Source organism: Podarcis erhardii (assembly GCF_964252035.2).
Source record: "Podarcis erhardii genome assembly, chromosome: 10".
Classification (NCBI taxonomy): domain Eukaryota; kingdom Metazoa; phylum Chordata; class Lepidosauria; order Squamata; family Lacertidae; genus Podarcis; species Podarcis erhardii.
In genome coordinates, this window is record NC_138500.1 from 32,808,228 (window position 1) to 32,822,656 (window position 14,429).

Here is a 14,429-nt window from a genome sequence, read left to right on the forward strand (position 1 = left end):
AAATAGACCCTGATTGTACATGTAGCAAACTCCAGACGTACTTTTCCTGTCTGTAGTGTCACTTCCAAAACTTGCATCTGCAAATATCTCAAGACCACCAGACTTCTGATTGTTAAATCTCAGTCTGTAATGCATAGTGCCTTTCAAATAGCGAGCTGTGCGTTTCAGAGCTTTCCAATCCTTAACAGTAGGATTGTTGACTTGTCTGCTTAGCAAATTACAGCTAACAGCAATGTCAGGTCTTGAACATATGGCAATGAAGTTTAGCTTGCCTAGCACACTTCTGTACAGTGTAGTGTCAGAAAATGCTTCTTCAGTGTCATCTACCTGATAACCTGTTGTCATCAGTGTGTCTACAGGGTTAGCATCCATCAGGTTTAGTTTGCTTAACACATCAGCAATTTTCCGTGACTGGTGTACTAGAACGTTACCGTCTTGATCTCTCTCTATTTCCAGAGATAGGTAGTTGTTTACCTCACCAAGATCTTTCATGTCAAAGTGCTCTTTCAGTTGAGCTAGGGCGTTATTGTACATTGTGACATCTTTCCAAAATAACAAAATATCATCAACATAAAACAAGCAATACAGCTTCTTTTGCCCCTCCCCTTTGACAAATACACATGGATCAGCTTTCCCTTACTTAAAACCTAGAGAAAACAATACTTCAGTGAGTTTTGTGTGCCAACACCGTGCACTTTGTTTGAGACCATAAAGGGACTTCTTCAGAGCACAAACAAATCCCTGTTTTACCTGTATGCCATCAGGTGGAAGCATATAAAGAGATTCACCTGGAGATCCGTACAGAAACGCTGTATTCACATCGTGATGACTAACGTGTAGATTCTCCTCTGCAGCAAGCTTGAGCATAAGCCTAATGCTCTCATACCTCACGGTGGGTGAGTAGGTCTCGTGATAGTCTTCACCTGGTACCTGTGAAAAACCTCTGGCTACCAATCTGGCTTTGTGTCTGACTATCTTGCCATTTTGATCTGTCTTCGCTTTGAAGACCCATTTGTTTCCAAGCAGTTTCATTCCTGGAACTACTGGAACTAGCTCCCATGTTTTGTTCCTCTCTAAGGAATCAAGCTCAGCCTTCATGGCATTTAACCATGGCTCAGCATCCTTTGAATCCAAATCCTGGATTTCTTGGGAACTTGAAGGTTCAACTACCTTCTTGGAGGTTTTAACAGCTGCTACTGCTGTCTTAGCAAACTCATCAGCAAATCTCTTTGGAGCTCTGCCTTTTGTGGCTCTTTGTGACCTGCGAATTAGCCGTAGGTCTTCAACACTCTCCTCTTCTTTCTTAGGAGAAAAGTGACCTATTGTGAACAAGGGTTCCTCCAATTCTTGATCAGAGCTTTCAGAGGGTCGCATAGAGGCTTTCGCACTCTTGAAATCCTCTGAATCACCCGATTCAGTCTCAGACTCAGAATCAGGACCTTCATCAGAGGGTGTGGGTTGTTGCGGCAGCTGTGGCTGTTGCTGCTGCTTTTGCTGTTGCCTATCCTCAGTCTCATCACTGTCATCAGGATAACATTGGAAAATTCCTACATTCTCCCCCCACTTGGCATTGTACTCAACACTTCTTGTGAGCCTAATTGTCTTAGAGTCAGTCATCATTATTCTGTAAGAACCTTTCTGATAACCTAGAAAGATACCATGCAATCCACGCTTGCCTAACTTGGAGCTTTGTGGTGTGTGAACCCACATATCAGAACCAAAAATTCTCATGTGTTTGATGTATGGCTTCTTGCCAAACATCTTCTCATAGGGGGTACAACCAATCGCTGAAGACAACCAGCGTTTATAACAGTAAACAAAACAGGAGAGAGATTCAGCCCAATAACTCTCTGGAAGATTGGCATCATGCAGCAAGGTTTTCAACCCTTGAAGCAATGTTTGATTTGCCCTCTCGCAAAGTCCATTCTGCCATGGCGAGCGAGGACTAGACAAATCGTGTTGAATTCCTTTCTCTGTCAGAAAAAGCTTCAAACTGCTGAGAAGTGAATTCCCCCCCGTGATCAGTGAAAAAAGTCTTTATCTTCTTACCATGCACATTTTCCAACCAAGCACAGAATTCCTTGAATCTTGGAAAAGCCTTTGATTTCTGCTTGAGATTGTACACATAAATATACCTGGAAAATGCATCAATGAGAACCATGAAGTACCTGTTTCCACCCAAAGAGGGCGATAGTGGACCAACCAAATCAGCATGAACAACCTGGTATGGTTCTGTAGCTTGCCTACTAGACACCTTACCTTTCGCAGCCATTTTCACCTTGTTTGCTGCGCATGCCTTACACTTCATGTGGTACCTGCAGGGTTTAATAGTCATACCTTTAACCAAGGCAGGCATTTTAGTTACTGCCTCAAAATGCAAACGACCAAATTTCCTGTGAAAATCATGAATACATCCTGCATGCAAACTTTTGTTAGAACCTGCAATGCAACATGTTTCATCCTGCACATCATCATCAAAATACAAAACAAACAATCGATCAACATATTCAGCATGCAATACATAATCGTTTTTCTTTGTGATGGTGCACTTCTTGTTCTTGAAGGAAACGTCAATTTTCCGTTCATTTAGCTGCGCAACGCTGAGTAGATTGTGTAAAGCATCTGGAACGTAGAGAACATCTTGTATCGATAAGTCCAAACTGTGAAGAACAACAGTTCCGTAGCCTTGACTGGGGATCGTGTGGTCATCCGCCTGGTGAATCGCACCTTCCTGCGGTGTAAAAGACACGAACAGTCGCTTATCATTGCATAAATGGCTCCCGAATCCACCATGAAGAAAGATCTAGACGTCTTCTGGACCTTTGCAACCTTTGGAGTGAAGCGTGAGACCATTGCCTTGTGCTGCGTTGTCCTGGACACCGGACCTTTGCCTTGGCCTTGGCCTTTTCCACACGATGAGCTTTCGCTGCGCTGCTCTGTCTTGGCCCTGGGATATCTGCATTCCCCCTTCATATGGCCTAGACGTCCACACGAGTAGCATTTCACTGCCTTCAAAGCTTTGGCACCATCTGGTGGTTCCACTGTGTTCTGGGATGATGTCTGTGAAGACTCCCCCTTACCCATGCAGCTAGCACCTCGGCGGTCTGCTTCGTTCAGAATCATGGCAGTAACATGGGCTACTGTGAGCTGAGCAGTTGGCTGAACAGCAATCTGAGTGGCAACGGACTCCCACAAGCATCAGCCAGCCTTTCATTAGCCATCTCTGCTGCATTAAATCAAGCTGCATCTGTGTACAGCTGCTTCATTCCAAAAGCACTTTTAAAAGTACTTTCGGTTTTCAAGCCTCCCAAGCCTGTGAGCCTGTGCCACGGCAAACGGCTTTAAAAGTTCAAAGTCCAGCCATAAAGCCATTAATTAGGAGCTGGCAGGCTGCCTGGAGCAATGAGCACATACCTCTCATCAATCATATTGATGCGTAGATAACGTCCGATCCGTCCCTCTGCCGCTGCCGGCGTTCCGATCCTTTGTTTCTTTGTTCCTCTGCCAGCAGCCATTAGTTCAGTCCGATTCCGTTTTTCTGGGCCCATATCCAAAAATGTGAGATTTTGACCAGCTTCGGCCCATCTGAAGCTGAAGCTGATACCGGCTCATCTCATCTTGAGCCCAAGCAGAGCGTCGTCACACACAGCAGAAGGATAAGCAGTATGTGCCACATTCTTAACTTTATTTACACTTCTATGCTGAGAGAATACAAACATGCATCTTGCCTCTGCGAGAGCAGAGAAGCAACTCCTCTTGGAAGCAAAGAACACCGAGAGAACAGTGACAAACAGGAAACCAGTGAACGTCACATCCAGTCTCCCATTCCCGTGGGAACCCAACAGTAACTCTGACTGTGGAATGCAAAACAATGTCCCATGACTGCATTTGCTGCTCAGTGAGGGAAATAGAAACCAACAGTGTCAACCAATCAGGAGGGAGCAGCGAGTTAAAAGTTGGTACCTGACAGTTAAACTGTCAGATAAGACTTGGTTAGAGCCTGAATAGGGATGAGGGAGATTAGCTGGGTGTTGACTAGGCAGGGCAACCCAGATTATTTCCCTGAGGGGAAGGAAAAGACCCAATCAGGTGGCCAGGGTACATTATTATTATTATTATTATTATTATTATTATTATTATTGCTACATATTCTCAAATCTCTCAAGCATTACCAACAGGGAGTGTCCATGTTTTAAAACACCCAAAGCAAAATAATATTACCTAGCTCTCATCTTTCTTGAGGGAGTTTGTCATACCTTTATTTGTCTAGCAAGGTGAAGTAACTGAATAGTGCCAATATTAGTGGAGTTTAATAAATAAATACCTTCACAGTTCCATGAAGAGTGTCCCCTGGAAAAAGGAGGTGAGCAAATATGTCAATTTAGTGTCAGTATATCATATTTCCAGTCCTCAGCTCTTCACATTTCCATCTGTGATTTTTTTTTAAAGAAGTCCTCATAAATGTTCACCTGCATTTTAGCATTTCATTTCTCCTAATACACATGTTTTTGTATGCAATTTTGCCTAATAAATGCTATTTGCAAGGTAATTTTCCCTAATATAAATGCATTTTGTATGAAAGTTGGGGGTGATAAAACTCCCCCAGAAAAGAACATACTATGCCTTTTTATTCTGTACCTAATTCTAAAAGAAACTAGAAAAATAATAGCACCAATGTATATGTATGAAGGCAAAAGCAAAGCAGTTAATGTTTTACAGAATCTTAATGCGAATTGTTTATTGTCTACTCAGATTCACTCCTTGAAAAATGCAATATTATTAGACCTTAAGTTTTCTCAAGTTTTCGAGACCTGGGAGAAGAAAGGATTGAAGAAGATTGGAAGAAATTTAAGATTTATCTACAAAAATATTGTGATTTAGAGGAATGTTAATAAGGATGCTTGGTTATAAATAATTGGCCATCACTAAATTGGATCGGAAATTGACGATAAATGAGATTAAGAGAAACAAAAATTTGTTGGAGAATTGTTACACTATATTGAATTGAGTGGTTATAAATTTGCAAATAAGATGATAATTTGCTTGAAAAAAATTATTAACGATGTAAGTGGGAGCGGGAGACGTGAGGAAGTCCAAAGAAGTTATGAAATTTTGTTAAAACAAAGCAATGCTGTTTATTATCTTTGTATTTCTTTTATAAAAAACCCTAATAAATATTTTATTAAAAAAAAAAAAAGTTTTCTCAAGTATGAAATAAAGTAATCGGGCCAGTTCCAACTCCCAAAAGCAAAGTGCTGACAGGAATGCCACCATACCAACAGTACATCTTCACTTCCTTGAAGAGGAAAGGTTTCAGCAAGTGGGATTTTTTTAATTTAGAGGAAAGGTGAGGAAGAGGTAACATGAGATAATGTCATAACATTATGCATGGCATTAAGGAAGTGGATAGGTAAAAGTTTTTCTCCCTCTCTCATAACAGTATAAATTACTTGCTTTTTCTCTAAATGAAAAAGCTTAGAATACTTGTAACCTTATCTTATGGGAAAGTTGCTCCATCCCCTTGATCATTTTTCTGAACCCTTTCCAACTCTGTGATAGTCCTTTTGAGATAAGGTGCCCAGAAATATACACAATGTTCAAAGTTTATTCACAAAATAGACATGTGACAGCATTCTGATAGTGGGAGTGTATTTTCAATGCCTTTTCTAGTGATCCCTAGCATGGAATTCTCTGTTTTTACAGCTGTTGCACACTGTGTCAATGCAAGCTATCCACCACATCAAGCTATCCTCTAGCAGAGGTCTTGTTCTTGATCAGCCTCTGCTAGTTCAGATGCCACAAGTGTATCTGTGAAATTAAGGGGGGGGGGATGCCCCAAGGTTAATCGCTTTGCACTTGTTTACATAGAATTTCATTTGCCATCTAACTGCCCTTTTACCTTATTTGGAGATATCCTTCACAATCGTCTTCAATTTTAACCACCCTGAATGATTTTGCACCTTCAGCTAACTTAACTACCTTAATTGCTCACCCCTAACATCCATGCATTGGGAGAATTGTCCATTTATTCCTACTTCCTGCTTCCTGTTTCTTAACCAGATACTGATCCACAAGAGGACCTCTTCTCTTATTTTTCAGCTACTACGCTGACTGAAGAGTCCCTAGTGAGATATTTTGTCAAAAGTTTTGTCAAAGTCTCAGTACACAGTGTCAACAGCATCACCTCTATCTAATCCCACTTTTCTACAGTTCCTATTGATCAGTTAGCCCCACTGTCTTTGATACCTTTATGTTAGAGAGGTAGAATATCAATGCCAAAAGAAATGTAGGAAACTTCCAATCCCAGAAACCTCTCTCCTGTCCTCTCTACTACTTTACCTCTTGCCTCCCTCCGTAGGGGTGAAGGACAGAGGCATTTTCACTGATAATTTAAACCATTTGCTTTGAACCTGTAATTATTATTATTTTTGCTTTTAACTCCTCAGGTTCAAGGCAACTGAGAGATCTGAGGATCAGGTTCATTGAAGAAGAAAAACCCTCTGGAATAGTTTATCCATTCTGATTTGATTAAACACTCTACAAAATAGAGAAGCTGTCTGCCTGCTTCTGTTCAGAATGCCCTCAAGTCTCAACCAGCTCTAGATACCTTGGGGATGAAGAAGTATTGCAACACAGTGTCCCTGTATGTCATGTGGCGCAGCATCACTGGAGAAACATTTGCACACCGTTGGATTTCATGGATTGAATCCTGCCTGCAATCCTAAAGTTTTGCTGCCAGTCAGTGTGGACAATACTGTACTAGATACCACTGGTCTGGCTCAGTAGAAGATGGCTTCCTATGTTCCTAAATCATTCAAGCACAGCAAAAGTTAAAAGTAGAGTTATCACTGTGGCTGATACCTGCAAAACAGTTCATCTTTCACTCCCCAGTTTCATCTCATACATCTCTGTGGCACGTCTTCAACCAGATTTGCTGGGCAAATAGCTTTTTAGAAATAGAAGTAAGCATTTCAGAACCATATCCTAAGCAGTTACCCCCCCCCCCCCCGATATTCTAGACATTAGGCAGGTGCTCTCGCTATCGTGATTTAGATGCTTGCTGAAAACTTTTTAATTTCAGAAAGCCTATTATTATTTAATACATATAATTTAGTTACGTAGATTTGTTCTTAAAAGTTCTGCTGATTTTCTACTGTACAGCCCTTAAGAGCTTTCTGATAAAGCTCTGATACCATAATCTGTAGTATCGTGCTTGTCTTTTCTATTGCCAGCTGAAATATTTGCAGGAGGGGTATTGGATATTAACTGATAAGTTCTTTCTGGCTCATTTTTCCAGTCAGACCACTAGGAACTGACCGATTTCACCTATGTTAGAAGCACTATAAAAATAATTTAAGAATCACGTTGAGCTACTCCAGAGAATAGCTGAAAACATACACCTGCCTCCTCTTAGGAGTTTTTGAAGGATTGATTGGGGTGATGTCCACATCATACATTAAGCATAGGGATGCGGGTGGCACTGTGGTCTAAACCACTGAGCCTCTTGGGCTTGCTGATCAGAAGGTTGGTGATTTGAATCCCCATGACGTGGTGTGAGCTCCTGTTGCTTAGTCCCAGCTCCTGCCAACCTAGCAGTTCGAAAGCACGTCAAAGTGCAAGTAGATAAATAGGTACAGCTGCAGCAGGAAGGTAAATGGCGTTTCCCGGCGCTCTGGTTTCCGTCACGGTGTTCCATTGTGCCAGAAGCTGTTTAGTCATGCTTGGCCACATGACCCGGAAAGCTGTCTGTGGACAAACGCTGGCTCTCTTGGCCTGAAAGCGAGATGAGTACTGCAACCCCTTAGTCACCTTTGACTGGACTTAACTGTCCAGGGGGCCTTTACCTTTGCCTTAAGAACACACTTAAAGCACTTGACTTCGCCCAAAGAATCCTGGGAACTATAGTTTGTTAAGCATTATGGGGATTGTAGCTCTGTCATGTCCAGTCTAGCAATAAAAATCACAATAACTTTTGTACAAATCATGATCCCCACCCCCTCCCCCAGCCATGGTAAAAAGGTAAACCTACATTGCTTATCTAAAAACTGCAAGTGGTAGGGCTTATCTGGTCTTGTGAGTTCAGCCCCACTTCCAGAAAGTGAAGCCTAAAGTCTGGCTGCAGGGGTGCGAAGCGATTATGAAACTTACAAGTTTGCCACACTTTGTCTTGAGACTAATCACTTTCAAGGGACATGAAATGTGTGACGCAGAATGGTCATTGAAATACATTGCGGGAAACCAAGTAGCCACAGGCTGAGTTTATTTTCTGAATGACCAGCAGGAATGCAATAAAAAAAAAAGAAATCACTGATTCCCATGAGTGTCCCTTCCTTGTATTTATGGCAAGGTCACAATATTGTGTAAGTGAGCCTGGAGGAAGGCAGCTCTGTCCTTTGCTGCCAGGAAACTATGAAAAATGTTGATCAATACTATTCAGTGCGAGGCAATGAACTGTAATCTCATGAAGACATTTAGCAAGAGATGCAAGTGCAGGAAGATAATATTGCACATACTGGGTGAAAAGTCCTAGGAGAGAGAGCGTTTCTCCTCCGAACATTTCATCCTGTCTGTACATCCTCCTTTCCACCTGAAACTACCTCTCTACAGAAGCTGTAATCCCAAAGCAGGGCTCTTGAATGGTGGTGGTTGTTGTTATAGACCCAATAGGCTCTCAGACTGGCTTACAAAATATTGCCAAAATAAAATCACACTCAAATCTAGCTCAGGAACATAAGTTAAATAGTATCCATATGGAACCAGAATTACTCAGGTTTCTTCTGAAGTTTTGAATCCCTCAGATGCAGGGCTATAGGACCAAATACAAGTACAGTAACCTATGACTAGTGATGAGATTTTAAATACAGACAAGATTATCACAATGAAAAAAATCTTACAGCAGTTGCCCCACTTTCTGAGGGAAAAAGGTAAAGGTAAAGGTACCCCTGCCCGTACGGGCCAGTCTTGCCAGACTCTAGGGTTGTGCGCTCATCTCACTCTAAAGGCCGGGAGCCAGCGCTGTCCGCAGACACTTCCGGGTCACGTGGCCAGCGTGACAAGCTGCATCTGGCGAGCCAGCGCAGCACACGGAAACACCGTTTACCTTCCCGCTAGTAAGCGGTCCCTATTTATCTACTTGCACCCGGGGGTGCTTTCGAACTGCTAGGTTGGCAGGCGCTGGGACCGAGCAACGGGAGCGCACCCCGCCACGGGGATTCGAACCGCCGAGAAGAGGATCTTCTTTGCTAGGGGCACACTGGTTGTGCAATGCTGTGTGCAGAGAGGCTCATCTGGAATTTCTAAGGAGCAACTGATCCCAGACAAACCCATCACAAGAAAGCTGTATTCTGGTTGCTCAGAAAAAAAGAAAGGGCCAAGTATGGAGATTCCAAAGAAAATAAGTCAGAAGCAGATAAAATGCATTAAAGGGGAGGAGAAAACAGAACTCTTTAGCTCCCCAGAGATTCCTGGCACCTGGCACCCCAAATAGCTCACTCACCAATCACTTGTTTCCTGTGAACATTGGGAGGTGGGAACAGTCAGACTGGCTCATCTCACAGAAATTGCTTAGAAGGGGCCCTGCACGTTTTGCTTCATGACATTGTAGGATACTTACATCTCTCTCTCTTTCTCCCCGCCTGGACCCTGGTACATCAGCACCCCATTCCTCCTTCTCAGCAGCCCTGTCCACAACTGAGGGAAATGCTGTTGTGCTTATGGGCTCTTCATAGGCATCTGGTTGGCCACTGTGGAGGCAAGCTGACACAGAACTAGATGGGCCTTTGACTTGATGCAGCAGGACTGTTCTTAAAATATTGGGGGAAATGTATTTTGCCCTGCTTTCTCCATACTAAGCAAAACATACTCAGTTTGTTTTATGGAAAATGTGAAGTTAATTCAAAATCTGCCCTTCTAAATGATCCTGCTTTTCCCCATGAAATTCTTCGTCTTATGAATTCCTTCACTGTATATGGAATGCCACAGCCCATTCTTAACACTCATTCCATCTGTTTTATCACCTTGTGTCGTGGTCTGGTGCCACCCAAAGGCAGCCTTTTCAGGAAATTACTAATTTCTCTTCAAAATGCCTGTTAACTCTATAGCTCCCTGTGTTGGCCCATTAAAAGAAACCCAGAATCCACAGCAGGATAAAACCTTTATTAGAATCAACTAAAAATATTACAGCATTATCAACAAACATGAAATCGAACTGCTTATATTTAGTGGTACAGTGGAACCTCGGTTCTCAAATGTCTCCATTGATGAATGTTTCGGAACCCGAATGCTGAAAACCCGGAAGTAATTGCTTCCATTTTCAAATGTGCCTCGGAAGTCAAACAGCTTCCGCTGCGTATTTTTCAATTTTCTTAATTGAATTTGCTGACAGCCCTTTGCGCCTTGGTTTTCGAATGTTTCAGAAGTCGAACGGTCTTCCAGAACAGATTATGTTTGAAAACCAAGGTTCCACTGTAGCAAGTTCAGCTAGGCCTTTATCAGCTTTAGCATAAGCTGTCACCAAAACCAGTAAGGTATGCTGGAGGGAAGGGCCCTAAATTTCAGGCTGCTTCCAAAAGCTTTCTGCTTTGCTTGGGGGGCAAGACCTGCTCAGTGCACCAGCTCCAGAAGGCACCCATTTGGAGGTGGCTCCAAGGAAGCTATTTCAGCTTTGCACTCTATCCCTGGAATATGACACACACACACACACACACACACACACACACACACACACACCCATGTAAGAGGTGAGTGATATGTACTGATTCTATTCACTGGATGGGACATGGGGCAAAGGCGCAAACACTTGCAATTTCCACTCCTCTTTCTGTTTTCACTGGAACACGCCAACATCCCTGCCAACTATCCACTCAGTCTTTCATTTGGTGAATATCCTTTCCATTTGGGTCATATTCTTGTTTCTTTCCAATATTTCATGTGGTTGCTGCCCCCTGCTCATATCTAAAGCCTCTTGTCCTCCCTGGGTGTGCCTCTAGGGATGGGGGGGGGGCTGTTGAATTTCCAGCAGCTCTACATCATGGTTGGCTCTGTGAAGTGGGTGGGTGAAACTGAGGTGAGCAATGCAATAATGCACATGAATGCAGCACTGTCAACATACATGAACCATCATTTGGAAGTGGGAGACAAGGCCAAAAAAGGGGGGAAATGGGGGGAAAGAGCAGCTTTTCCTGAACACTGGTCAAGAAAGCTCAAAAGACCTCCCTGTAGGCCTCCCTTGACATTAGGCAGGTGATTTAGATGCTTGCTGAAAACCTTTTCATTTCAGAAAGCCTATTATTATTTAATACTTATAATTTAGTTACCTACATTTGTTCTTAAAAGTTCTGCTGATTTTCTACTGTACAGCACTTAAGAGCTTTCTGATAAATCAGTCTATATTCCCCCCCCCCAAAAAAAAACAAAATAAACAAACACCAAGCCTACTTACTTTATCAAACCTTTATTAGGCATTCAAACACCAAGCCATTTAAAAACTGGGCCAGGTAGAGATGCTTTGCCCTTTCTCTGCCAGTCATTTTCCCACTCAAAATCACTCCTCTCCAGATAGGGCCAGTTCCATGATAAGCATGAGCTGCAAGGTAAATAAAAAAAAAAAAAAAAAAAAAAAAAAGCATTTCATTTAAACAGGGACAAGGAGATAAGAACCTGGAGTTTTATCAGATTTCTACATATATATTTATTTTAACATATACATATATTTTACATATACATATATTTTAGGAATATACATATACATATATTTTAGGGACGCGGGTGGCGCTGTGGGTAAAACCTCAGCACCTAGGACTTGCCGATCGCATGGTCGGCGGTTCAAATCCCCGCGGCGGGGTGCGCTCCCGTTGCTCGGTCCCAGCTCCTGCCCACCTAGCAGTTTGAAAGCACCCTTAAGTGCAAGTAGATAAATAGGTACCGCTTTATAGTGGGAAGGTAAACGGCGTTTCCGTGTGCTGCTCTGGTGCTGGTTCGCTAGAGCAGCTTCATCACGCTGGCCACGTGACCCGGAAGTGTCTTCGGACAGCGCTGGCTCCCGGCCTCTAGAGTGAGATGAGCGCACAACCCTAGAGTCTGTCAAGACTGGCCCATACGGGCAGGGGTACCTTTACCTTTACATTACGTATATATTTAAAACAAAATAAAAAAAAAAATTCCTTCCAGTAGCACCTTAAAGACCAACTGAGTTAGTTCTAGGTATGAGCTTTCGTGTGCATGCACACTTCTTCAGATATTTTGAAGAAGTGTGCATGCACACGAAAGCTCATACCTAGAACTAACTCAGTTGGTCTTTAAGGTGCTACTGGAAGGAATTTTTTTATTTTGTTTTGACCATGGCAGACCAACACGGCTACCTATCTGTAACTGTATATATTTAAAAGCACAATGCCACTCAGGGTTCAATAGTCAGACACTCCCCACAGATATGGCAAAAGGGAGAAATAGAGCCCTTTCACCTTGAGCCCAACTAATAACACAAGGGGGTTGGGATACACCTCCTTCCCTGCCCTCCTTCAGATTCAGTCATGTGGCTGCAGTGTTAAGGACACTTCACTCATATGCTTTCACTGAGCTTTGTATCTTTCCCAAACTGCCATAAAGCCCAGGCAAGAATATTGCATTCTTCTGTTGGGTGATTTCCCCAGCTCTCACAGGATTAAGCTATCCTCAGACAGCAGTACTTCAACTTCATCAATATTGTTACAAAGCTCAATTCTCCAAGCAGTGAGAATTACAGGGGTAGACATGTTTATCCAGGGCAAGGTGGTGTCAGAATTCAGAAGGGCCTTGGCCCAGTCAGTGCTATCAACGGGCAGTGCCCTATCACATGGTCCACTGCTGGTAGGTATGGCTATGTTTCTCTCGACTGTTCTTGGTCATAGTTGCTGTGAGACTTCAGCCATCAGCTGGTCTGTTTCATTGCCCCACATTCTTGAGAAAACCAGAGGTACTCTAAGCTCCACACTGCCAGAAATGGCATTTGGTAGTGATGGATGCTTTAGTCAAGATTCCTACATTGCAGGTTGTTGGACTAGATGACCCTGGGTGCCCCTTCCAACTCTACAGTTCTGTGATTCTGTGTGTCAATTGTCCTTTCACTTTTCCACAGTGGGACCAGGACCTTGCAGGAGTGCTTAGTATGCTGACTGGAAGCTCCCCAAGAGGACTCAGTGCTCTCGCAGATTCTGTAAGTCTCTGGAGATGGGCCATCTCAATAGGCTCCCCATCCCTACAAACAGGACCTTCCAAACTACACCAGGAAGTGATATGTCTATGACAGCAAGGTGACACTAATCTTGCCTACTGCTTTATCCCTCCCAGTCCATCCTGTGGTGAAAACCAGATCAAGTGTGACCTGCAATATGCACTGGGGCTACAGCGCATTGAGACAGCCCTATGGTGACCACAAGCTCTTGAGCCAGACTGCGCAAGACATAGGCCCAATACTATTGTTTTCAAAGCCACATTAAAGACAGCCTCCTCTAGCTCAGTCAAGGAGGTTGTTGGGCAGTGGAATGGGTGGTATACTAAGATTCTGTATTGTTTTGCTGGCTGAACCCCAAGTAAAAGCCCTAATATCCAGCTCCCAGGTGAAGTGGTTTTCTGATGAGACCAGTGGAATCTCCATGAATGGCAAGAATCCAACCTCTCAAATCTCCAGCTATACTGATATTGCACAGGGTGGACATAGCTGGTTCAAGTTTGGCCCACATAACACCTCCATCCAGGTAATTCACACCAGGTCAACCACATCATCCACAATCAAATCATGGATGATATATATTTTCTTGCGAAATGACCTAGCATTTAGCAACAGCACCACCAAGCAGGAAGGCACAATGGCTTAGTTACCAAAGTCCTGCCAGGTGCAGGGCAGCCTGGAAGGGGCAACCACCTTTAACCATCTGTTATCCCTTCTCCTCAACCAACCTGGCTGTCGCCCCATGCCATATCTCCCCTTACCTAGCTAGCCTATAGTGACACCCCAGGAACTCCATCTCTGGTCCTCTTCTGGCACATGTCCACAACCCACTAACCCACTGAAAATAATGATAGGCAAACATATGTTTGGCAAAAAAATAATAATCACAAATGTTTTTCTGGCATTAATAAGAAATATTAATAAAGATTTCAAACACTGGTCCAGGTTGAAGTTATCATGGATGGGAAGAGTGTCCTCAGTGAAAAGGATGGTTCTACCCAAAAATTTGTTTTTGTTTCAGACTATACTCATCTGTATTTCAACTGAGATTTTTTAAAAAATGGCAAAGGATGAAACTTTGTAAACTTTGTACACCAGGGTAAAAGATGCAGATTACAATTAGCTGAAATCTATCAGCAGTCTCGGTGGTGGAGAGTCTTGCTTCATCTCATTTACTCAGATGGGCAGGATATAAATAAATTATTATTATTAGTAGTAGTAG